The 27,604-nt window shown below is 42.3% G+C and overlaps 1 protein-coding gene across 1 annotated transcript in view; it reads left to right on the plus strand.

Annotated features, from left to right (window-relative positions):
- SYN3 (synapsin III) overlaps positions 1-27,604 on the plus strand; it is a 189,784-nt gene that overhangs the window by 130,022 nt on the left and 32,158 nt on the right. The window lies entirely within an intron of this gene.

A 27,604-nucleotide genomic window follows, 5' to 3' on the forward strand; every position in this document is an offset into this window, starting at 1 on the left:
CTTGGCATCTATATCTTAGATTGAAAGTCAGGTAAAATTGCCTATAACCAGGTAACTGTGCATTCACTTGATTCATCAGACCCTAGGCTGGAAACACATGGATCTCAGAGTATTAGGACTAAAAAAGTAAACTGTTCATCTACCAGCCCAACTCTACATTTCCCTAGACACGTTAAAAATTGTTTTCAAGCAAAATAAAGCATTAATACATAAAGAGGGACTTAATTTATAAGTAATGCCAGATACAGGCCATGTGGCTAGAACTAAAGAGAGAAGGTCAGTATCCAGAGAGGTGGCTACAGAGACTTTGAGAGAAAAAGTATGACATGTCTGACACAGAAAAGGCTTCTGGATTCCTATCAGAAAGCCGATTACCATGGGAAATTCCATGGTTCAAAATGTATGAATTTTCACACTAAGCAAGACAGGACAGTGTCATAGGAGTCCCCAATGTGGTAAATGCAGCAATCCAGTTAAATGAAACAGCTTTTCCCCTGTTGAAAGCAGTCTTTGTGCAAGGCAGGTTTCTTTTATCCTCAACTGGTTGAAACCGTGGGCTGCAGTTAGTGGGACAATGTCTGTCCTGGGAAATGAATGAGCTGGAAAGGTCTTGAACAGTGTAAAAAGGCAGCAGGACCAAAGAACTGAGCGGAGCTTTGCCTTGTGCAGAAGGTAATAATGACTGAATGGAAAATAGCTGCATATGCGTTAGCTGTGCCCGGAACCCGGAGAACAATACGGTGGTGCACACTTCTCGTAATACTGGTCATTGTGCCCAGCAAACTGTGGCTCTCTGAACACTGCAATGGTACTGAATTTGGGGCTAGGCTTTCCATATAGCTGTGCCTGTGCAGTTAAAAAGCACAAATCCTGGCAGACGAGGAAGTAAGGCCCTGGGGCTGTTTCCCAAAATTAGTGCTAGGAGGTGATGAACTCAATGGGTTTCCTAAGTGAAGGAAGTCTTTGGCTGAGCGCTCTTTAGTCTGGAAAAGACTAGAGATAGCAAGGACCTAATAACCTTCCAAAGTTTATCAAAACCTGTGAAGTCCTCTCAGCTGGCATGTCTGAACTCTTAGGAGATTCATGGATGGAAGTGATTAGGAAGGAGGTAAATGTTTCTTAAAGGTAACATTCTCCCCCTTGTCACATTTTAGTTCTATGCCGAAATTAAGCAGATTCACAGAACAAAACCTTCTATTTAAATGAGTATTAATGTTGTGTAAACCTCCTGAATTATTTTGGCTGACAGCAAACTTCAATTTCTGGGCGGTCTCATAGACACGATCTGAATGTCCCATCTCAAAGCATGAGTAAAACAGAAACTCGTGAGCTGGTCCAGAAGCCTGGCCTATTCACTGCCAAATGGCGAATCCAATGACCTACAAAACCAAGCACAAACAAGAACAAAACAAAAAACTACATTGTTGATGAAAGGGAAGACAGCAAAGATAGAAAATAATGTACTATAAGAATACGGTAATTTAAGGGATAGATTAATCAACTACCACTTTGCTAGAGCAAAACAACCATCATTTCAAGACCTCTCTATTTTTTTTATAATGAAGCAGCTGCTAGTGCTACTTCAGAAACACCTGCTTGCAATTTCTGTTTGCCAGTGCCTGAGATCTTACCACAGCTGGGCAGCAAGGCATGATCCACTTTTAGCTGACAGCCCAGCATCTCTGGACCACTTCAGCTAGTCACTCCCGGTCTTTAACCATCCTTGCATGTCATGCAGTGGGCCACTCCTGCCAGCCAGCTGCCTTTACTTTGGGAGCCACTTCTGGTCTTTGGTAACATCTGTCCTTTATCGAGTACGTACACAGCTTACAGACCCACATATATTCCTTGCTGCCAAAATATCTACCTTTTGTATACTGGATTTTCACTTCCCAAGAGTGCCAACTGTTGCCTAAGATGAGGGTGCTTCGCTCTTCCTTTGCACATTTAGGTAGCACTGGTTTGCCCAGCTTTTCACAGATAATTAGACGCTGCATTATTTCCTCCCCTTTATATACGGACTACATTTTTTAACCTAACTGCTGCCATATTAAAGCAGAATAGGCAAACTGAACAGACTCAAGCCTACCCATTAGCCTTTTTGAGTCAACTACTTCCCTTGGTAAGACGGTGACAGGGCACGCTGCCCCCAGCTCCTCAGCTACTGGGACGTGGTTGCTGTTCTCTTCGCTCTTCAGCTACTCAGCTCGCAAAGGGAAGCATGCCCCAACAGTTAAGAGCTGGCAGTTGTGTCACTATTACTTACAACATCCTTAAAACAAACGTTTTTTTCCTTTCAATCTCCATCATGGAAAATTATGACAATGGTTACATTACGTCACAGTTATTCGTTGGGAAATGGGCCAAGGACACGCACTCCTCTTCACAAAGCTTTCACACAGCTTGCGTGCTTGTAACAGCTTTCAGAAGCCACTTGTCCAGGCTGGTTTTGAGCATGAGATCTTACTCTCTGCTTCATTCCCAGGCTGACCGCTTCACTTGACCGCTTTTGTTCCCACCTGATTTTAAACCTGATAACTCAGATATCAGGACAACGCTGGAAGACGAATTAAGAGCGAACCAAGACTGGGAATAACCCCACCCAGCTAATGATTAACCATCAAAAATTATCCTAACTGTATCAAAAAAGTACTGTTTTGACTCGTCTCCAAAGTACATAATGTGGTAGTCTGGTCAGGGGTAGGCCCTCATCCTGCCCTGAATGTAAACATGCATTAGGCTTCTTTTACCACATGTTTTGGGAAGCATCAACAGTTCTTGGCCAGCAGTAGGAGAGAGATTACTGAGAGACTGCTGGCATACTCCTTCAGCTGATGTCATCTTACAGCCTGAATGGAGTTCTGGGCACACTTAGTCACATATATACACAACTACTAGTCACCAACCAACTTTTGTTTTGGTTGAAAAAATGAAATCAGTTATTTTTGGCTGGAGAGTTCTCCCTCCCTCTCATCCTTGCTGCAGTTGCTTTCTGGCTCCAGCTGGCTAGGCAGCCTCTCCCTTTGGAGCACCTGACATCCAAATTCCAGGATAAATCAGAGGTTCCATGCAGTCTGGGATCATTCTGTATTTACATACTGCCTTCCAGATGTTGACTCATGACGTGGTAACTGACATCCCTCCTTCAACATGATCCACTCTTCCAATAATACGTCCCTCCCTACCCTCACTAGGCCAGGTTTTTCTCTCCAAATCTGGGCATGGAAAGCCCACCATTTTTCAGTCTTTGTGTGTGACTCACAGTAGACTTGTAAATGTGCAGGAATAAGTTGCTGGTTTGTGTAACTGAGAACAGTTACTCCCTAGTGTAGCTTCAAAGGAGTTACACCTGAATTAATGTAATGCTACAGTGATCTATTTTTCTGTCTTACATTTTTCCTTGTGCATCCTGTGGTGGATGTATCAACTAAAACATTGAAGTTCACCAATGGGCTGAAAACTCAAGTTCTTTGGGGAAATGCCAGAATCAAGACTGCTGTGCAACTTTTTTTTTTTATGCTTTGGCATTTATATGCCAATCCTTAATTACTGGATCACTTTTTTTTCACAAGAAATCATTTAATACCCAGTTCTTACTGAATGAGCTGTTATCTCCTTGTATTTTCTCTCCACTTTTCTTACACTATTCAGATGCTGTCCTGAAGCTATTCTTTACCCATGAGCTTTTCAGTATCTCTCATCACGGAAGTTTCATAAATGCTAATCAGCACATACACAAAACATCTCAACTAAGGACAAATTATTAGCCACATTTTATAGATGGAAAAAATGAGCTAGTGAGAGATTAAGTTCGCAAGTATGTACTATATCTGCATGTCTTGTGTGATACCTTAGACCTCAGTTTTTCTCTCTGTGTAGCACTATTTAGCTTTTTATATAATCATAGAGACATTTTCACTTATTTCATCTGTAACTATGACTGCCTGGCACTTGGATTAGTAAAGATAAGGGCTGTTAGGTCACACAGTCTTGATTTCCTGTATTTTACAAACCTGTATATAAATTTCATTCCGTTATCCCTGTAATTAGCGGAATAAGTTATGATCATCCAAGGTATAAAGGAAGTAATCCAGGAAAGCAGCTAGGCTTGGGTCGAAGACCTCAAGAGATAAGAGTTGATGATTTGCATGGGTTGAATCTGCTGGGGTGATTAATTACTCTCACTCTTAAAGCTTTATGCCAAATTCCTCATCTGAATCTGCCTAGCTTCACCTCATAGCTTCAGGCATAGGCTCTTATTTTACTTTTCTCTGCTGAATTGAAGATTCTTTTAACATCTGGTATTTACTTTCAGGAAGATATTTGTAACCTGTAGTCAAGTCATTTTTAAAAAACTTCTGTAAGGATCCCACTGATAGATATGTTCCTCATTCTTAAATAATTTCTATTGCTGTTTTCCACACCATCTCCCATTTTTAAGTCTTTCTTCCCATATTTTTATGTAAAGAGCAGACCAATATATAATCTCTAGGAGTTAACTGCAACAGGACTGAAAATCTGCAAACTAGTTCAATGTTTTAGATTAGAAAGGCCAAAATTTGAGGAGCACAAAATTAATTCCTACTTCAGAGAAATGTGATTTAAAAGATTTTCTCAGCATTTCATATGGACTTTCTGGCACAGTTAGGGTCAGAATGCAATTCACTAAGATGCCTTTCAGCTGCCTTAGTCATCAAAGTGCCCTTTCTTCTTCTGCTACTCCTTGACTCATAATATATGCATTTTACAATTTTTGGAAGAAATGAAGCAGGGGTTCTGCCAACAACCTCCTCCTTAAGTCCAGATTTAGCCTCAGAGCTGATCCACCTGGTGGACCCTTCTGAAGGGGACCTGTGGAATAAATGACCCATGGTCACGTAATTAGAGACTGATTCATAAAGCTTATGTACGAGGAAGGAAAATTAAAGTTGTATTTCTTAAAACTCAGGTGCTTAGCTTTTCAACTTTAATAATGTTCTTTTCACCTGATATATGGGCATGACGATTCCTAGGTTTACCACAAAGCAAACTGAAAAAAAGCATATTCCATCCGGTGGCAGCATATTGGCACTCGCATGACTCACCAAGCTTGACACTTTGACCTGCACTGCATGAAGAGCAAACATAGGTTCTCATTCATTACCTGTGGTTGCACAGAGTTTTGCAAATATTACCTGTCAGGAGAGAGCTCATCACACTCAGGATGCTTACTTAAACCCATTCTGGATTCTGAAGGGAATAACCTGCAGCAGAGAAAAACTTTCATTCCCAGTTCCCTCCAACTCATGCATAGTCACGCTGGGTCTGTCCTACCCTGGCTCCTTATCTATGTCCCATTTTCCTCAGGTATTTGATTTTAATATGTTCAGTCTTTCCAAACAACTTGCCCACTCAGTCCCAGTGTTTGCCAGCCCAGTTCCACTGTCCTTGGCTGGCCTTTCACCCTTATGATTTGTCTGTGCGCTCTTCCCTCTCTGCCAATACTCTGCCTTCCCACTTATTCCCTCTCTCCGACTTCCTCCCTAGGCTCCTTGTTCACCTACAGGAGACCCTTTTATATCAGACTCACTCTGCAGATCTTCCCAGTTCTCAGTTTATGCCTTGGTCCCTATTGCCTCTGTATTTCGTAAGCTACTTGTCCACAACCTGCTCTTCTTTAATTCATAGCTCCTTCCCTGGCTACCAACCTTCCTTGCTGCTTCATGTTTGATCACATCTTCTCTCAGCCTCCCCTTATCCGTGTTTCAGTTCCCATGCAGTTTGTCCCACTGCTCCCAATATATTCTGCTTTTGGTTCGTGTCATCGCCCAACTTTCCATTGCTCCTTGACCAAATCCAATTCATCTCCCCATGGCAAGTCTTGCCTCTTCTGTATTTGAACCATGAATTTCACATGCAATACCACTGTCCTGGCACTGGCCCAGCACAGAGAGTGTTGAAAGTTTAAGGAAAGCAACATGCATACAGAGAAGTCACCATATGGCAGCACATCCCATAAGCTTTTGTTTTCCGTGGACATCTGCCTGCATGAAGACTCCTACCATGCTGCAAATGGAAGATAATGTAGCCAGCTTTCCGTGGAAGTTAGATTGCCCTGAGTTACCTCCCCTTTATGCAGAGTAAGAGCATACATGAATAACTGCTGCATATCAGTTCACACAGTCATTTGTTTCTCTATATTTGTTTGTTCATGCTTCCGCACCCACAGACACCCCAGTTTTAGATCAGTATCTATAGCACCTCAAACTTGCAGTTGCAAAGGAATTCTTGGTGATCTTCTCCACTTCAGCAAGTCACTCAGTGCAACACATACTTCAGCAATTTTGGGATGTATCTTTGGGAAGACTGTTCTTAGCAGGTACAAACTGCAAATTCCAGAACGTTGGAACTTAGCCAGATTTGGCCAAATTTTCTTAGGGATGGAGAAGGACAGAGGCTGCAGCACCTCACGGTCTGTCTTCACAGCTGGAATGGCCAGTTTCCCAAAGCAGCAGTCACAAGTATTCTGGAATACAGGCAAGCCAACAGACCCTATTCCTTTGCTTCTGTGTGTGTCAAGTGTATTTAGATTCCTGGTTTGCCTGAAATTCTCCAAATATTTATCTTGAAGGAGGCATTCAGGGTAGAAAATGTCAAGCTGAATGGTCAACATAAGGCAAATTTTTCAAAAGGTAAAATAGCATCTTATACAATGTTTTAGGCAGCCTGAATATCACCATTTCTCTGGCAATCCTGCGCCTGATCTCTATGATCAGTCTCAGAGATCAAGAACATGCCTGCATAAAATCTGCTTATAGATGATATCGTTAAACATATGTACCATTCAAAGTATATATATTTATGTAGTGCAGTCTGCTGGAAACAATGAACGAATTGTAATTACATCTGTAAAATCTCCAGCAGAAACACTTGTGATCTAAAAAACTATAATAATATGCTTGAATGAGGAATACTCTACATATATGCAAGCACAACTCTGTTTTCCAACAACATGCATATAGATTAGCCTCATGTAAAGCTGGGCTGAGTGATAGGAACCACATGTTTCTTAATACTCGTGGCTGCACAATGGCAGAAAAAGAGTCCTGACATTCTATAGGTCCCTGGACAATTCTCCTATTGAAGTGTTGTGAGTCACTGCAAACAGACCATGGCATGTTTCTGAATCACTTCCTGTTCGAGGGGTTCCTCCACTTCTTCCAGAGATTGTGTGCTGAGCAGGAATTCAGTGGGCTAAAGCTCTGGAGACCCATTCTAAAAGCTTTCCCTTTCCCTTCCTTCTCTGTGCACTGAATGACTCAGAAAGGGGATGACACCTTGGACTGATGTCACCATTCCCTTGTGAGGATGGAAGAGCCCCACAGGGAAGGAGAAGGAAATTTATTTTTTTATGTTTTATTTTAAGGATGTTCCTTATGATTTACTTTGATTTATTTTTTCCAGTCAACATGTTGAGGTTTTTAGGGTTTGGGGAAAGGGTGATTTGGAAGTTAGCAGCTCTGCTGTGCTAAATTGCAAGATGCTTCAGCTATTCTCAATAGAATTGCATTGCTTCATCTCTCTGCATCAAAAACACTAGGGCCCAGATCACTGAAATGGCCATTTGATATGTATGTAACAGGCTGCACTGAGACTCCTGGGGCACTCATACGTGCAAATCCGTTGCTGTTGAATTGGCACCGTCCTAATAGCGTGACAGACTGAAATCCAAAGAGAAGGTATGAGGTAGACGATTTCAAAATTCAAAGTCTGTGTGATTTGAAATGTCCCAGTAGTATTGCTCTGCATAAAAAGTAATGCCAGTGGAAGATTTTAATGAATTTTCAATGGAAAAAAAATGTATTTAAAGGAAATAAAATGCTCTCCTACTATTAAAAATGGACTGGCTTTTATTTCATGTTTCCAGTATAAAATGCTTTGTATAGCTAACAGTTTTCACAAAATGAAAAGCCACTGTGAACTGCAGAAACCTTGAATTTCAAGTACTTTCCAGTTTGTTTTTCCCAAGTTTTACTGGACTGATATGTGATTTTTTGGCAAATCAATATTGTGATGAAAGCCTAATCAGGTTCTGAGTAATTACAAAATGATTTTGACTTTAAGAGATACTTATCTTGAATACCACCTGATGCAGTACTTTTCCACTCAATTTCAGTAAACAGTGCTCCTGAAAGAGCTGTGCCTGTTGCTCAGAAATCTCTTAGAGCAAGTGTATCTGAAGGAGGTTCACTTCACTGAGGTCTGGTCTTCTCCTACTCATCCCAGTGTATAACTTGGGCTCGTGCTGCCACTTGCTTTTGGAAAATCTCTTAAAAGTACAGCACAGCATATATATTTCACTGATGAAAATGTAATATAGAATGTCAGATACATATAAGTAGCATAGTAACAAATATTCAGTGTGTTTCTGAGGTACCCTGTACAGTTGCATGTGTCTTACTAAAACGTCCAACACCCCAAAACACCAGCCCAGTTGCTAATGAACCACTCCAAGTTTGTTCATTTTTACTGTGATCTAATCTAGGATGCAGCTGCCTAGGCCAGGTGTGACTGTCCCCTGCCTGAGACCTTCCTGAGCAAAACAACTGACCTGATGCTCTTCCTCCTCCAGTCTCTTCTAAAAATGGAAGAAGGCACATGGGTTTCTAGTGACAACTCAAGTCTGCTATTTCAGATCTTATTGCTGCTTGCAACTGTTCTTCTCTTAGTATAAATCATCAGCTTTGCTTTCATGTGAGAGTGGGTGCTTCCAGGACCTCAGCTCTTAAAGGTTAATTTTACCTCATGTGTTTCTTTGTAGATGTGCCAGGCATAGGTGTCATCAGTTTCTACCACTGCAGGTATTCTTACTTCTTCATATTTCTGCTGAAGGAAATCTTCACAGCTGACAAACCACTCATCTTCTGCACAATCCTGTAATTTAATAATGTTAGATGCAAGTCAGAGTTAACCTCTTTACTCTTTTCCATGGCTGATTTCTTATTTGATACTGCTTTCTACTAGCTCATGGGACGGAGAATAAATTTGGATTACCAGTAAAATCTCACAGAGTGCTTCTCTACAGACTGCTTAAATTTGTATCTGCTAATCTGTGGTGCATTATTAGCCATTAACTGCCCCACATGACTAAATCTAGTGAAAATGGATGTGGTCACCTTTAGATTGTCTAGTAAAGCTTTCTCTGAAACAAATGTCTCACTTCATCAACATAAAGAAATTTTCGCCAAGCTGCCTCAGCTGATCAACCATTCCCATGTTGTGAGATTTTTTTACTTGGCTGGCCTGTGCTTTCAGTATATGTGACAAGCCTCAACAGGTTCCCTTTCCCTTGGAAGATATCCTCAAACTCTTTTTCAATTGTTTTGATCTTCGGCCTCTTTGGTGAGTGTACCTCTTTAATGAGATGAAGGGAGTGGCATGTTTTTATTCATGGATAATTTTTTCCCCTTGGTATGATTATAAATTCTACCTCTTCCAATTTCCTAATTGCTCATGAATTTAGTCACAAACCTAATGGGAATTAGCTCACCAGAGTAAGTCCGGAGCTTCACCTGTTTATGATCAATAGCCTGTGGTTTTGCTTTCCAGGCTAACATCCCTGTTTCTGGCAACACATCAGCTTGCACCAACTTCCACATTAAATGTGTAGACATTTCATTTACTTTCAGGATGATAGTTCTTAATCCTCTGAGCACTGCTCACCGGTCCCACAAAGAGTCATCTGAGGACATGCTGCTATTGTCCTCTTGTCCTCTTGTCCATGCTGGGGGAACTCTTGGAAAGTGATGGAAATTACTGCAGTTCTTGAAAGTTTTCCCAAATACCAGGCATTGTACTGGCTTGTGTTGCTTGTAGATCGGTATGCTGCTTACGAGCATGGCAGCTTCATGGCCAGGGTGCCATTCTGCAGCACGTCTCTTCTCTTGCAACAGCCGGTATTCTCCTCAGCGTGACAGCACTGCCCATCTTTCGTAGGTTTCACTTGGGACTTTGGTATCTTCCTTTGTTTGGCAAATTTGAATTGCATTAGAGAGAAATATAAACGGGTCTTCCAGGAGATGCTGACTGCTTTGTCTTAGGTTCCAGCTATGTTTGCACTCTTCCTAGAGTCTCTGTTCCTCAAAACAAAGATTTTGTCTTCAACCCTCTAACAGCCACAAACTTGGCTTTGGTTTTGCCTGCTTATTGTACTGTGTAATGACATACAGTGCACATGTTTCATTTTTATGTGGAAGCCAGTATTCTTCAAATTCCTGCAATACAGCAGCCTAGTGAGCCTCAGATATCAGGCTTAATTCAAAACTATTAGAAGCATCCAGTACTTCAGCAGCAGCTATTGTCAAAAATAAAGCCACCTCTAAGTATCTTAGAAATATTGAGAGTCATTTAACATAATTTCCCACAGTCACTAAGGACCACCTACTAGAAGTGGAGGCCAGAAGGACACACAGGATGTCCATGCACACGCACACCATCACCCCAGGACACTCTCCAGTACCTTAGAACAAACCAGACTCCTCCTTTTGCTTGCTGTACTGCTCCCAGTATCTGCAGAAAGAAAAGGCAAAATGTAGATGTGTATTGTATAGATGTGTATAATGCAGATATATATGTTAGACCGGATCACCAACACTATCTCAGTCATCATTGTGAAGAAATGCAAATATTACTAAAGAGCAGTTATTCTCAGCCTGAGGTGCATGTCTCAAACAGTTCAGACAAATCATGCTCTAAGCCCCCCAAATATCTCCCCACTGGTTTTAAAGAAAGTCCAGGGTGTCTACAAAAGTAAGAGTGAGACCTGCAGGTGTCTAATGTTAGGTGTAAGTGTCTAATATTGAGTTATTAGCTACCAGTCTTAATGAAGGAGACTTAGACTTTCTGATGTCTTCAGGTTTTGGTCATGGAAAAAAAAGCAGAGTGGGACAGCACAGTTTCTTGGGAGCACTTACTGGAAGAATGTAGCCAGCAGATTCCAGTTTCCCAAGTTTCTACCTCAAAATGAAATCTTACACATAACTCTGGGTGCAGCAAGTATTACTCGCATTTTTTTCTAACATTCCCCAAAGACAAGAAAAATGCATAAAATCACACCAGTTTTTGCAGCACTGGTAGCAATAGCACAGGAAGAGAGTATTGTCTCTATCCAGCTTTGTAGAAAAAGAAGCCAGGGATCTGCCAAATTTTCTAGTTTCACTTTAACTGTGGAAAAAGAGTTACAGAAGAGACCTCTAGGTAGGAAAGACTGATCTATATACAAAAGATGCACCAGGCAGACTTGGAGTCCTTCAGCTTGTGCTCTGTGGTGTCTGGGAAATGTGTAAACCTTCTAGCACAGCACCCAGCTCCAGCTAATATATTCTCATCAGCAAGACTAGTTACTTCAGGCTCAGTACCGTGCTCGCCTGGGTAGTGATGTTAGTGGGATTTGGGAGGGGTAGGTGTGCAGACATGCAGCTGTGCTTGCATCATGCCGTGCAAAAGCTGGTACCGCAAGGGCTGTTGCCTTTCAGCCTTGCCCATAAATGTGTGCTGACCAAAGCTATGTGGCCCTCAGCTTGGCACAAAGCCCAGGCCAAATAATTTCTTGCTTGCCTGTGAACGCCATCCTTGTTGATCAGTTTCCAGATGGCTTATATTGATTTAGCTTAATTCAATGCAAGTGTTTTTGCATGTAGACAAGGCTTCACAAACATTCCCATGAGGTCTCAACCAGTTCCTCTGTCATTCTTGCTCTTCAATTCCTATTGTCACTCATGTGTAGCTTTCCTACACTCAGTACGTGCCTACTCCTTGCGGGGAGCAATTGACAACAGCTTAATTTTAGTGAGGAATGCTCACCCTGCTGTCTGGGAATGAAACTTGGCGTAGACTGCTTCAAAGAGCAGATGGATTTGTTGAGCTTAAGAGACATCTCCCCCTTGACTGGGATTTGCTACTGTGTCTCTCTCGTTCTCATCCTTCCTTTCTGCTAGTGGGATGGCTCAGGTGCCTCCCATACCCTATCTTCGAGTCCATTCAAATGCACTTATTAGGTGCTAGCAGAGTCTCAGCTCTGCCTCTTGCTCACTGAACATCATTGCATTGACTGAGGATGTGGCAGTTTTAACAGGATCTGTACTAACACAATCCATCATTTGCCCTTTCTGTTTACACAGAGCCTTGGCACTCGCACAGCACAGACCTAAAAGAAGGGTTATTTTTAATTCTAATAAACTAGCACTGAAGGAAGGAGTTCATTGCCTTCTTTCTTCATTTCACATGACAGTTTTAGTCCAAATGAGGGACTTCACACCAAATATAATAAAACACTGAACCCTTTTTTTCCTGTCTGTTGTTTTTCTGACAAACATATGTGTTTGTTTATTTTTAGATAATAAAATGCAATTATCCTGCTCTCTGAAGTACACATGTAAAATTAAAAACATATTGAGTCAGCTTGCGCCTTAATTTATGTTAATTAAGCTATTCAATGAGAAGGATGTTCCTGGTTAGTTTGCTTCAGTGGGATCTGGATTTTATTCTTGACTTTGCCACAGATTGCCTGTTTGATTCATGGCAAGTCACTTTATCTCCCACTGCTTCAGTTCTTCTTTCCCAAAATGAAGATAATAATTCTCTTTTGCCTTATCTGATTTTACTGTAAATATTTGAAGCATGGTTCATTTTATGCAGCATTTAACATTGTCAGCTCTTTCACTGATAATTGTACAAATTGGTAATTGGTCATCTTGCCTCCAAGAAAGAAAGTCTCTGAAAATTGCTTCCCAATGGATAGATTTGCAAACAAATATATTTTTCATCACACCCAGTCAAGGCTCTGTCAGATCATGCCCAAAATGCGTTTTCAACAGTGAATATATGCTGATTTCAGGTTTCTAAACCGTGGAATTTTATTCTAGAAATCTCAGGCATCAACAAGAGTTTAGCAGGGGTTTGTGAAATCTCACAGTGAATTTTACTACAGATCAGGTCCAGGCCTGTGGATTAGGTAACACAGAAACTCTGTCTTGAGAGCAATTGGCCAGCACAGCTGGTAAAATTTAGTATCATGTGAATGGCTGAAGGACCTGCTTCACTGTCATGGTTTCTTACATCTCTGTGTGTCTAGTAATCAATCTCAGAATAGGTTTCACTAGGTTAGAAGGATCTACGCTGATTAGCCTTGTGATTACTTCAGAGTAACAATTATTTTTTATGATAACTTAATGTATGCTCGTTTGTGCTAACCCTTTCCCCAGTACACCCTTGCAAGTCTGCCTTTCTGTTTTTTCTGCCAGTTATGTTTTGCCTGATTCTTCTTTGCCTCGCATTACAATGCATAGTGCATTCAAGCCCACTGCCCTAAGGCCTAAGGTACCATCACTGGAGTAGCAATTCACAGAGGAATTGTCTTCCATTTTGAGACAGTGCTGGCTTTAGCTGAATCATTTTCTCATGTTAGCTCTTATGACCCCAAATTCTAATCTCTCCTATCTCCAACTCTGAGAACTCAAACTATCTTTGCAGTAAAGGAGGTGAAATAGAGACAACGCATGGTGGAATTACCTTGTTACTTTAGCAAAGTATTTCTACCTGAAGCATCAGAGAAAACTGCAGCTATTTGTGTTGTTTCCTCCCTTCCTGCTCCCTGTGTCTGCCCTAGAGCAGTATATAGCCAGATCTACCTTAACTTGCAAGAAGTCTACCTCTACATGCAAGAAGTCCTGATGTAGGCACACTTCTATGAGCTTACAACCCCTTCCTTTACTTCACATATGTCGTACCAGTCAAGGCCATCTTTTGCAAGTGGAACGAAGACAAATAAAGCAGGAGGTTGAATAAAAGGGCTTTGAGCTCACATTTCCCTGAAAAAAAAATGCCAATGCTTTGACTGCCTGGCCAGCTGGGACTGGGATGTTGTGTCATAGAAGAGAAAAGTTCTAGCCTTGCACAGCTGCTAGCATACATGGCTGTTTTGGGCCACATGCTTCAAAGACTTCCACTAAATGAGTCACCTCCCATAGCCAAGCCAGCAGTATGGCCTGTCCCCCAGCCCATGACCTAAAGTGCTGAAGCACCAGTCCCCCACTTGTCTGGTCATGTTCACTGTGAGGAATTGCTAGGATAGCAGTAGTGCTAAGCTTTTTTTAGTGACCTGTAGAGTCAGTATAAACCACTCATTAGAAAAATTTAATGCACAGTTTAAATCTGCCCTGCTGATCACTGGATACATTTGTCCAACAGCATTGTAAACTTCATGATGCAACTCATGAAAAACATCATCATGCAACAGACCTCTCTTTTGACTCCTGTCCCTTAAGAGAAAAGTTCTGGTCACCAGCTGACACTTTAAAGACAGATCGGACTAATGAGCCTGAAACAGAGGTCACTGAAGTTCAGAGCTTGTTCAATTTGCACCTGGGTATCTAATTCTTCATGTTTCTGTTTCCCATCAGTAGGCTGTAAGCAAAGGAGAGCAGTCAGGAAACAGAAGCAGCAAGAACCAAAGATCAGGGTTTCCATGGGCATCTGCCTCCCATAGTATTCACACTGAATTAAAGCCTATAGCCTCTGCTTCTCCCCATGTAGTCAGCTCACTTCCAGTTCATGCCTATTCCTTACAGACATTTCATCTTTCATTTCTTCCTCAAGATTCATGGAAAATCATCCCCTTCGCACTTTCCATAAACTTAGCAGCCTGCTTTCTGTTGAAGTTGAAAGTCAGATGGTAACTTAGTGATTAATATAGCACCTGGAAAGGTCATCTTTGAATCTCATTGCTAAGTTCACCCACCAGCCTGGGCAGCTCCTTATATACCTCTTCCTTTCCCTTCATGACATATTTTCAGTTGAAAATAATTAAAACTGACAGCCTACCTTATATCTTCAAAGCATATTAATTGTAAACTCATTCTTGGGTGTTTGAAAATATTTTGAAGGTGTGGTTGGAGAAATAGGTCTTCTGTGGATCCATTTAGACCATCTCTTTCATGGATTGCTTGCAGCTTTGGAATGAGATCTCCAGCTGTCCATCTAGTCCTATAAGCCACCTATCAATCACCTCTCAAAACAGCCTGGTGTTTCTGAGGCACAAGAATTCAATATCATTATTGTCTTATGCTGATGGAGACATGGAAGGATTACACCAACATTTACAAACAAAAAAAGGGGCCCATTCTTTGTCCTGAGCCAAGGCAGTCATTGTAAACTTGGACAAGCAGCCACCACATTAAAGATTAAAGTTGGATTTGTTACATAGTGCACAGCTTAGCTTGGTCTGCAACAGATTCAGGGCTCTTATATATGTAGCATCACCAAGGAAGAAGCTCTGCTCTGCATCAACAAATGCAAAATAACTCTTTTGAGAGTGATGTTTTAGGGAATTTGGAGTCTCTCACATGGAGAAATATAGTATAGGAGCGAGCAGATTTTGCCTGTGGATGTTTTTGTTTTCTTGTTTCTTTTGAAGTAAAGGAGGAAATATGGGAACCATTTCTAAATTACCCATCCACAAGAGTGACGGAAGAAACCCTGAAACAGATAAAGACCAACAGCTGGAACATATTGTGGTACCAGGAAGCAATTAGCTTATGGTATAAAAGAATGAAATCACATATAGAACTCTCCTAGGATTACCTTGGCAAAATGGAAACTTTGGGGCAAATTAGATCCGTGGATGTAGGCCAGCACTGGCATAGTGTGGAGTTGGGCTCCCTAGAAGGAACAGTGAATGAGAGTCATAGCCATTCCTAAATGGCTGTGTGTAACAGCAAAGCAGCTGGCACCATGTGAAGGAATGGGCTTTGCTTAAGAGACCAGGGAAGGCAAAGAGCAGGGAATGTTGAGATTTGTGGAAGAAGCAGACTCCACATCTGCCAGAAGATTTTACACAAAGTTCTGAGGCACGACCTTTGATCACTGGGTAGGCTACAGTGCAAAGGTTGGCTCAGATACCTGCTAGATCTTAAAAGGTCCATCCTTATGCACATGTCATAACATCTGGCAAGTAAACCCTGCTGCTCACCTCTAAGAAGTTACCTTAGCGGTTGAGACCTCACAGACATATATAAAGAGGGAAGAAACAGTGAACTGCTTCCCCTCTTTCAGAGCTGCCTGGGCACTGCTCCAAGTTCCTGGAGGAACTTACTTCTCCCAACCACCGGGAGCTGCCTTAAGGCAGCTACACTAATCCACGTCACTCTGTGACTTCACATCATAAACTGAATGACCACAGGCCTCAGTAGGCCTCAATTTGGGGTGCAAAAGGCCATCCTCACAGGATTGTTTAAAAGTTGCATAATCAAGCAATAAAAGAGTCAAAATACCTCAGGGTGGGATTGGAATTTGAGATAAATGATATTTAGCAGACATTGCAAGAGAAACCGTAGCCTCATTGAAATGAATGAGGCAACTCCCATTGCCTTCGGTGTGGCCAGGGTTTCACTCCTTATGTGTATGGTGCCATGCTGCCATAGTAATGAGCTCAGGATAATACTAGACACATGAAGTCAGATGGCTGGATTGATGGATGTAATCAAATTTCCTGCCCCAGTTACAGTTTTACTATCCAAGGTCTCAGTTTAATCAGCCATGGTTCACACAGTGGGATTTGTTTCAGGAGGGACCCTATTTACCACTCCCAATTTCTGAGAGCTAGTTAATCCTTTCGTGGGGCTGGGCTCGCATATCATGCCTCGTCAACTCCCTACATGAGGTTGTTTAGGAAGAAAAGATAGGATTTTCACAAGTGCTCCCTGAGCATGGCTTCATGGCAAGCAGAGATACCCAATCAGGTCGCTTCACCCCATTAACTTCTCTCAGATGGAAACCAAGATGCAAAAATATACAGCCAGATCTGTGTATGCTAAACCATCTCTCCTTCCCTAGAAAAGTCTGGGAACTGAAGCACCTGAGCTGCCCCTGCATAAGCCATTCCTGAGAAGTTTTACCGTGTTCATGCAACTGTCCATTTCCCAGCTCCAAACTGATGAGCTGGCATCGTGGTGTTCTCCATGAGTCTGTTGGCCCAGTTCTCCATTGCTCTGGTTCCTCACACAGTGCCACGCTTGGTGGGGTAGTCATGCCAACTCTGATCCCAATGAGGGCGCTGAAAAAATTCACTGGGTAGAAAGGGTTAGAGCAACATTCGTGCTTTTGGCAACCCCACTCATTCAGTACTACTGCTAACACTGTGATTCAGGACTGGTTTAAAATAACTTCACTCAGAGCACTCCACAGAAACTCCCTGCCAGTCACCCGCTTCACGTGCTTTTTGTTCTGAGAATCAGCAGGCCTCAAAGAGCAGTCTCAGAAGAGGCCACATCTGTACAGAATTTGCTTTCATCCCCACAAGGGTTCCCAAACAATGCCAGTGCCAGCCGGAGGTTTGCTGAATGGTATGAGAACCAAAGGCTTTCTTTGCTTTCTGTTCATCCATTAAAACCTTGTGAGTCAAAATTAAGAGGACAGGAGTGGGAGCTTTTGGAGGCTGTGGTTTCTCACAAATGCCTAAAGCTCAGTACTAATGAGAAAGTTTGAAAAAAGTCTGTAGCCCATCACTGCAGCAATGCCACAATTAGAGACAAATGCAGTGTGTGCTGCTTTACATTTATGATGCAGACAAACTAATTTAGCTAATGAGGGCTGTCTAAAAAAATGCGTATGAAATAGTAACCTGTCTTCAAGGTCCAGTATCAGAGATGTCTCCTTACTGAAGCCCCAAAACACAAACATTTAGCCCAGACACCTGCTGCTTTCTGAATATGGGATTAGCTGAGCCACCTCTCCATGGGAAGTTTGGAACAATTTCTTTATTGTCCCACCCACAACTAGTGGATGAAAATCCATCACTCAAGAAGTCCACAGGACACAAAACTCTTTTTAATTCCATAATATAAGAAAGAATCCAAGAAAAAAGGGAAAAGCCCAACTGAGTTCTCCTGTTTTGGGGTAAATTTTATCCTAAACATGCTGAAGTTGATTAAGCTTCTTTAAGAGTGCAAAGATATTTTTTCCTTTTGGAAGGAGCTCTTTCCCACTCTCTCACGATTTTATCTGTGTATTTCAACAACAAATATTTGCGCAGCACGAAGGTTGGCAGAGAAGCTCATCTTTTGTATTTCTGAGGTGCTCACATTTTCGCTATAAGAAATGAAGAAAGGACCACATGCCATTGCTGTGAAAAAAAAACTTCAACAATCAGTTTTCAAAAATATTTTTCTGGCCCTTACAAATGGCACAGTGATATGGGAAGAAAAGAGGTAGAAATATCAAGAAGAAAAAAGTATACCTCTTTCTGGACAAGTTTTGGATTTTGCTTATAAGTTAATGCAATGTTCATGCAGTGACGGAATGACAGCATGTTCAGTGGCAACAGACAAGAGTACGTTGCATCTGTGCTCATGTTGCCTTATCTGCTATGTATGGTGCTCTTTCAACCACACTTCCAGGCCTGAGCTCCCACGGTTGGCCCAATGCCTTTCATTCGGGCCCATACTCATTTACCACCATGCTGGTTTCTACCCACATTCCAAAATCCTACCCTTCTCCCATGACAGCCCAAGTAATGTGCCTGGGAAAGAAACAAATACCTTCCTGTACTGGGTGTGGATCAGCTCACTCACATTTGTTTCATTTATCCCAGAGAAATAGAGATATTGCCTCACAGATGAAATCAGCTCAGGTCTCCACCTCTTTTTCCAGTAAAGGGCAAACCCTTTCTCTCCAGACAAAACAGATGGAGTGGGCTTATGGAGACCGCAGCATCCTTTGCTGCTCTGGGCTTGCCCAACCTAAAGAAGAGGGTCTATGTGTTACTGCGAATGGAATTTCTCTGCTTCCTGCTGCTTGCCATTCCTGGCCGCTGCAGCCTACGACACTTCCACGTGTGTGCTCAGCAGCGGAAAGAATGCCGCTGACCGAGGTGGTGGTTACCAGATGAAAAAGGCTGATCCACACAGTGGTTTCTTCTGTTTCCTCTGTGTGTGCTCGCTTGAGAAGACCCTTTCTTGTTACAGCTGGAAAAGATGTAAACAGAAGCCAATTCCAGCTGAAAATAGCTCCGCATATGTGCTCTGTGGAGCCTGCTTGATTCCCCTACCATTTTGGGCTCTAAATGGCAAACTTGCTTCTTTCTGAGCAGCCAAAGCAGGTTGGAGCCAAAGCTGGTATGTGGGGTAAGCATGCAGGAAACCCATAGAATATGTTTCTTCTACTTGACTTGAAGTTCTAATTGCTTCAGCAAACACCTGGAACAGGATAATTGTCTCGTGGCATAAACCACAAGAGGGAGACAAATACCCGCATGGTGCCAATGAGGACTTCTTGTGTCCTTAAGGCCTAGGTAGGAAAAAGATTTTCCTGTTTCTTGAGAGGCTGCAAGGTTTCTGATTAGTTCCTTATCTCAAAGCCAACCAACATCTTAAAAAAACCATAAATGAAACACCCAGAAATAAAATATGTATCAAAATTACTTCCCTTTTGTAATTTGCAAGTATTTCATTTCCCTTTGCATTAAAAAAAATAGTGCTCATTTACCAAATCATGGATAAATGAATTTTTCTGCTTTAGAAACATGAAAATGTAAACTTGGAATAATGTATATGTTTTTTTTTCCCCCAAGCAACTGCTGAATTTGGAGAAAAGGTGAAATAGATCCCTTCCTAAATTCTGGGCTCAGCTAAGTAGGATTTTCCTATCAAAAACACATAATTTGAAAGTTTCTAAGAAATCTCAAGAGACGCAGAGATAATCCAATTTTAGGATACAACGTCTGCCTTGTCTCTCTGACAGAAGGCAAAATTAGTCAAAACAAATATACAAGATTATCCTGAGAAATAAATTTGAAACTGTAAAGCACGAGAATGGGATCATAGAAAGAACAAACTTCTTACTTGGCCCCACATGCAATAGGTACCTGCAAAACATGTCACAACTTCAGGGCTCAGACTGCTTCTTCCAGCACTCAACTCCATGTGCACTCAATGGAGGAGACAGGCTCTATAAGACAGGCCTTTGGAGACTGTTTTCTACCTGAATTTATGGCCTAGATGAAATGACCACAAAAAGTAGGCAATGTGTATGCCACTATTGCTCAAGTGAGGTGTTAGGATTCCGGCATGAGGCCAAAGGCTCAAAGAGCTTGAAATAGTATCTGGCTGTAAAATAGGACAAACTAGGCCTACAGCATAAACATTTCTCACATAGGGTAATACCTGACTTTCCAAGTCAGTGGATAAAAGAAATGCAGTGTAAATATCTGTGTCTGTAAGTGAAAAAATGTAGTCACTATGAATTCAGTATGAAAAGAGATGGTCAGCAGAAATTATCATGAGCATGTTATGACATCGCCTTAACTTGTTGGGCATGTGGTAGACCAGACCATCCACCTGCTCAACCATTATGAAAGCAAACATAGAAGGGTGTAATGTGAGAGAAAAGCTCCTCTGCTGCTCAACCCTATGAGATAAACTGAAGCTACACTTACAGAGGCAATCCATACAGTGCCAGCTCCGACAACTCTGTCATGGCCTGGCCAAATCTATACTGGTCAGCTCTATTAAACTTTAAAATATCTCACTGGATATGGCTGCAGACTAATGCTATTTTCCATGTACTTGCAACCTGTTTGGGAGTATGCTAGCTGGCTTGAGCCAGAATACGCCAAAGACACTTATACTCTGGAGCATTAATCAAGCACTAACTGTGCTGGTGCCATGGACTTTTTAAAGGTTATAAAAATAAAACAGGAATTTTTCAGGAAAATCAAACTGTGACTGCCTGGTTCCCCGTGCTGCTATTTCTATGGCTCTGAGTGAAGAAGAATGGTAAGAAGGAAGGAGGCAGTGATCCATTGCTCAGCAGCTTCCAGGAGCCCAGGGGGTATTTCAAATGTTTCAGTGGACCATAGTACCTGTCCTCTTTGCAAGGCAGCATCCATGGCTCGTTGCATGTGTCTTCCTTCCTACCAATGTCTGGGAGATGACAATGTCAGCCAGGGGCACACAGGGTCATTGGCACATTTACAACAGCATGAGAATTACGCTTACACCTCAGAGCCTTTTCTTCATCAGGCAGAGTATTGCTTGCTGAATGGACTAATGAGCTCAAGGCCCACTTCTTATTTCTCACTGCTATAACTGCATCACTCTAAAATAAGCTACAGAAAGTTGTGAAACCAAGCCCTTAAAAGAGAATGATGTTCCTGAGCATGGCCATCAGGGCATACGGCTGCACTTTGTTTAAAAGCCAGGGTGTTTCTGTAGTGAACAATATTCACTTCCCTCTTTGGAGGCAGGAAAGCATCTGCAGTTGATTGCATGGTGAGGTAAAGATTACCACTAACAGGTGAATGATCATCTTCAGCAAGACCTAATTATTCTGTGGTCCTGTTGCTGGTGGTTGTTTTCCACTGTTAAGTTCATGGAAATTTTGTTCTTTCCAAAGCAACTACATGCTGCTAATTTTGAAATCAGTGAGCACTCTTGGTTTGTCCCCAAGAAGGGACAGTCAAGCCTTCTGAGTGAATAAAGATCCCCCTGTCAGGCAGTATCCTGTGAATTGCAGGGGTTCTTGGAAGAGAGATAGCTTAGAAAATTCCAGAATAGAATAACTGGACCTTTCTTTCCTCTCTTTCCTTCCTGTATCTTCTACCACAGTTTAGGTACTCCAATTTACCCAAGCATATCCATCAAAAGAGAACCTTAGATAATTCTCCACCTTGTCAAACACTGGTGTTTACCATCTCTTTCTATTGCACCCGGAAAGAAAGTACTCAAACAGGTCTTCAACATAAAGAATGTGAGGGATGTATTCACACTCCTAGTAAGTAAGGAAATACAGGAGGCTTCCTTAAAGGCAACTACACTTGCAAAATTAATTCCTTGCTCAGCAAACACCACACATTAAGAAATTAAATATCTCTGTGTTAAACATCTCCATCTCATAACGCCCTTTAAAAGACTACACTATATTTCAAGAGATGTCAATAGGGATCTTTTGGCCACAGCTGCTGGATGTGTGCATTCACATACATACGCACAGGTATACATGTATGCACAAATATATCTATATATGCTGAGGGATTATATATAGGCTTAAACCCCACTGACAGTAGTATTTCTTTTGCTGAGCATCTGCTTCTCTGGATTCGTTGATGTAATTCTCACACTTGAAACTCCAAGGGAATGAGAAGAATATAAAATACTCACACTCTTATCCTGCAAATGCTAAGGGACACCACTGGGAATCCAAAAGCATCCCATCTCAACACTAAAAGAGAAATTAAAGTAATGTTAGAGGTGGAGTTCATGACAAAAAGTTTCACTTCATGATTAACCCTTTCCAACCACTTCAGTGGCTTATTTCTAACCACAGCAAGTGTTAAAAGCCCTGAAACAGTGGTTTGTGGTTTGCTTATTTGAGGATGTGGGGATAAAGCCATATTGCTGTGGGTTTTCTGCTTTTGTGTCATGTTTTTAAAAGGCAAGGATAGGACTAAAAGATACGTTTTTACCAGACCAAAGGATCTTGCCCTAAGCCATTGCTGACTTCAATTAGTATCACAAATTCATTACTGCTGTATCTCAATCTGATAATCCAGTAACTAATCATTGTGATCAGAAGCTAGAGGTCTCAGCTGTACTGCTAAGCAGAATAAGTAAATGTCCAACCATCTAAAGCATCTAACCTTTTGCTTCACACTCATTCCTGGTCCTCTCATAGCTCCCTCAGATGCCCAATAACACTGAAATCTCCTTCTACTATTGAATACTGTTCCTCTCTTACAGCGTAGTAATACACAACCCCATTCTTGCCCATCCTTTATGCCACTTCTAAAATCTTCTTGCCCTCACTTGCCAAAATTCTGGCCTCACAGAACTTTGCATCAAGTGCATTAGACAATTTGGTTTTACAAGGCTCCCCTACAGACTACCGAAAAACTGCAGTCAAAATGATCCATCTTGCCCACAGCTCTGATCTCATTACCTAGGCTTAATAGAGCTCATCCCATTCAAATTTGAGGTGCTGTCTCTTCTTACGTAGGAGGGTACAATTTTACTCCAGCTGGCAGCGGAGCCATCATCCACCATACCTGTCTCATCCCTGTCTCCTGTGTTACACAATGCAGTCTTGATCCACCTGTTATTGAACCCGTCCTCTAAGAAATTTGTCACCACTTTTCTTGTGAAAACTCCTATCTCCAGCTTCCTCTAAAGACCCTTGAGGATACCTACTCTTTCTTAGGATTTACTTCAGCTGGCTTGGAAGCATAAACCCTCTTCACCTCATGTAATGCTTTTTCTTCATTGTTCTATAATTATATGAACACATGTGTATATTTTAAAGGAGTTCAGCACGTGTCTGTAATAGAGCACAGATGTTAATGCTGGCAACTTTTATAGTTCAACACATTCTCCCATCACTGCCTGCTTCTCACACTATTTCTAACCTGCTAAACACCAGAGGGGAACAAATTGTGTTTCATTGGCACTGGTCACCATGAACACCTGTGTGGCTGTAATATTAATTTGAGTCAGCCATTCTGCATGGAGTTGGTGATTACCCCAGCTCATTAATGAGTAGGTGAAGAGTAGGGAATACTGCTTCTCCTCCACATTTCCCTCGACAGCCCTGACTTTCCCATGGCTGGCAAGGCCAGCATGCAGCCAGCGTTGAACTTCAGCTCAGGTATTGTCAAAAGGATTGCCCCATAAGCATCATGGCATCGTGCCACGACATAAGGACTTTCCTCCAGGTTTGAACCAGCTTGTTTGCTTCACAGGAAATCATATATATTCACAGCTCCTCTGACTTAATAGACACCAGGCAAGTGCCACACACATTACTCTCAACACATATCACGACCATTCAGCTTTCAAGTGCATTAACAACATTCCAATAATCCATTAGGTATCCACCCCAAACAGACTTTGTCACCATGCAAGTAAAGACAGGAAAATGAACAGAAAGGTCAATTTGAGAATATAAAAGCTTGAATGTCCCACAGTATTACTCTGAAGGCATGGTGAGATAAAAAAGAATTACAGTACCTTGTGCAATGGGGCTTCAGTCCTGACTAGACACCATAGTTATTCAGTACTAATGCCAAAAGAGTAGATTTTTAACATTCCCATTTCCCATCTCCCTCACATTTTCCTATCACTCATGATGTTACAGCATCCAGGACTAGGCATTTCAGCATTTCTTGGAAAGGGTCTGTAGGAGAAAGAGGAACTGGGAACTGGAAATGCATCATGTAAGATGGATAATGTGAACTAATGTACAAAACTAAGCATGGGAGAGGGAAGCCAAGGGAGACATTCTGCATTGCTTATAGACTACAAGACTATATAAAATCACAGACAGAAGACCAGCATCTCCCCTGAGGCCACAGGAGAAATATATAATATCTGTGAGATAAATCAGTTTTCACCTAACATAATTCTATGCAAATTCGTTTGTATTTAACTCTGTTCTCTACCAGCAATAAATACAGAAAATAGCTATATATTTGCAAGAAGTATTCAAAACAGGTTTATTTGTTGTAAAGGAGAGGTGGATAGTAAAGTGTCATAGTTTACAGCCATGTGTTTTCAAATAAAGACTAATGTATGCATACCAGCACTAACTTTTACACATTAGTGCCAAAATACTGATTAACTGCAAAGTTATCATTGCAGTGACACTACAAACAGAGCATAGCCCTTAAAATCAGAGGCTAAAATGACATGCTTTGGACTCCAATGCCATAAGTGGGAAATATGTCAGGACTCTCCCCCCACTGCTACCAAAGATGGTGTTGCTGAGTCCCTAATTCCTGCTTGATTCTAAACAGGGGAATTTGTGTGCCAAGGCCTAGACACATATGTAAATCTTGCAGTCTCATCTTGCTTTCGTGTGAGAACATCTGGGAATTTTATAGGACCTTAATTCAAAGGGTTGAGTTGTGCATATGAACTAACATCCTGTGTCTGATCACTGAGCTAGCAGCAGCGTCACAGTCTCATCCCAAAACCCACTGGGTATCATCAGCGCTAGTCTTGTCAACAATTTATGCAGATTTTAAAACCATCAAAGTGTTTCCCCATTTCTCTGAGAGATCCTTTACAAAACATAAACAAATGCATAGAAAGACAGAGCCATTTCTTTGCATGATTTCACTACAGACATGCTTTTCTTATTAAACTTCAGTGTTATTCTTTGATTGTAGGAGTCTTCTTTCCCAGGAAATCTATGACTAAGCCTGTGTAAATACTCAGCTTGAGGGTCTGCTCATGTGGCTATTGTGGCTGTTCGCGGAATTTCTCAGTGGGTATTTGTGTGAATAGCCTCCTAGTCATATGTATAATATATCCTCCCTTCCTTCAGCATCCTCGTCCATCCGTGCGCTTCCAAGTATGCTGGCTAGCCACCTTATTAGCAACAGAAATGAGATTTGGGTGCTGATGAGAATCCACTGGAAACTGCCAATAGCTCCATCGACAGCACTGGAGTTCAGCCACTGCCTCCTAATTCCCATCTTGGGTGGTTATGGACTTGTTGCTTTAGTTGGCCTGGCCCTGCGCACTACGGAGAATTTTTGATTCCACTTAACTTCAGCACACACTAAGGACACTCCGTTATCACTAGATAAGCCCATTATAAAAAGTGTATCTGCTGCTCTCTCTTGCTGGCTCCCACATAAGGCAGGTTCATTTATGTGCAAATTTCTCCAGCGCTGGCTTTCGGAGGGTGACACATGGCAGGCAGATGACGTGCCAGCATTCCCCGCAAGCGGAATTCCCTCCTTCCCTTCCCAGCAAGGCTGCCGCACGCCCGGGGTCTGGCTCTGCAGCCCTGTGCGCTACGGCCAGCCCGAACATCTTGCGACTCCAGCGTGCTCAGGCTCATACCTACGCGGTGCAAGGCAAAGCCTTATCAAGAAAGCTAATGTTTCCCAGAACCAAAGAGAAGGGGAGAGGTTTTAGCAGAAATCGCCTGTGGTTCCTATCAGGCCAGCAGTAAACTTGGGTTGTTTATTGGATCCCAAACTTTCTTTGCATGTACACAGGAAAACAGATGCTTCCCACTCCCAGCCCCACATCCAAGGCAGGCTCCCTCAGCAAAACCCCCAGGTAGGACACACAGATGGGACAACCAGAGATGCTTCCTGCCGCGGGCTGCTCCGAGCTGGCGATGGAGCCCTGTCTCCGCAGCACATTTCTCTGGCCACCTTGCCAGGGTATCGCACACAACCTGTAGCTTGCTCTTCCTGTGGGTAGGGAACAGCGAGCCCCCTTCGTTCACGAGCAGGGAACGGAGGCTCGGCTTAGCAAGTGCTTAGGCTCGAACAATGCGCGCGGGGCACGGGTGACAGAGCCGGGAAGCGAGCCAGGTCTCCCAGATCCTAAGCAGGTGCCCCGACTCCTAGGCTGCCTTTCATCTTTCAGCATTAAAGGCCTGGCACCTGGCATGGCCCTTCCATAGCCCCATCTTTCCTTCCGCAGCCCTATCTTCAGTCTGCCTCAGGTGCTGCCCTCCTTTTGGCTCACTTATGCCAGTAGGAAATTAAGTTTCAAGCTCTTAGGATGAATTAAAGAGGGGAAGGGGAAGTTGAGGAGATACTCACATGCCTGGATACATGCTTCTCTTAACTATTGAGCTTTAGGACAGCCACCTATCACAGTTTCTTGCCTCTTCCTCTGAAATAGTGGGTGCTGGTTGCTGCCTGCACCCGCACTGTGGCATATTGCAGCCAAGGGTGCCATCCTGCTGTCGGAAGAGGATGCTTAACTCTCCGCCAGAAGAAGGTCCTCGTGAGTGACACTGGTTGTTTGAGAACATGCTGCACTGTTTCCCTCTCCTTTGACATTTCTTTACATAAGCAGCTGAATAGCAAAACATTTCAGCATTCATTACTGATTTTGTTATTTATAGCAAGCTGCCACAGATGGAGACAACAGCATGGTTCTATCTTTAGGGCGTAGCGCCTGCCTGTCCATACAGACAATTGGTAATTAGCACAAGAACAATTTGTTTATCTATTCTCAAACTTAAACAAATAGGAGAGCCATTTATCTGTCAAAATTCAAATCCCTCCCATTGCCAGGTCTCCAGGTTAACTGCTTAATGAATAGAGCTCATTGCTTGAGGCATTTAGGTAAAGACAAAAGTTCCTTGAAACAAAATTTTCTAAAGCAAATTAAATATGCCATAAAACATATAACTTGTTATATGCCAAAGGGAAAGCAATTGGATCACTAGCAGCAGGAGTGCAGGACAAGAGGGAAATGATGGTGATGTCAAGCACAGATGCAGAAATGGCCCAAATGGTACGGAGGGATGGTGCAGTCTATACATCTTCCTGCCAGTTCTGCCTGGTACTATATGTCCCATATAGCATGTGCTCCAAGTCTGTGTAACTTATCTCAGCTGATCTGTATGGGTAAATCTCTACATGAGCAAGAAGCTGGGGGATGAAAAGCAGCAGGGATACTTCAAGTTGTCCAAGTACCTGGTTGAATAAAACCCTGCGTTTGTACTAAGATGTTCTTGCATGGCTCAGATGACAGGACCCTGCCCAATGTAAATACCACACAAGCCAGAAAGAAGAAGACATGACATCATTTTTTCTATTTCTGTA

Source organism: Tinamus guttatus, unplaced genomic scaffold (genome assembly GCF_059628265.1).
Source record: "Tinamus guttatus ecotype Peru unplaced genomic scaffold, ASM5962826v1 Tinamus_guttatus_pri_ptg000039l, whole genome shotgun sequence".
Classification (NCBI taxonomy): domain Eukaryota; kingdom Metazoa; phylum Chordata; class Aves; order Tinamiformes; family Tinamidae; genus Tinamus; species Tinamus guttatus.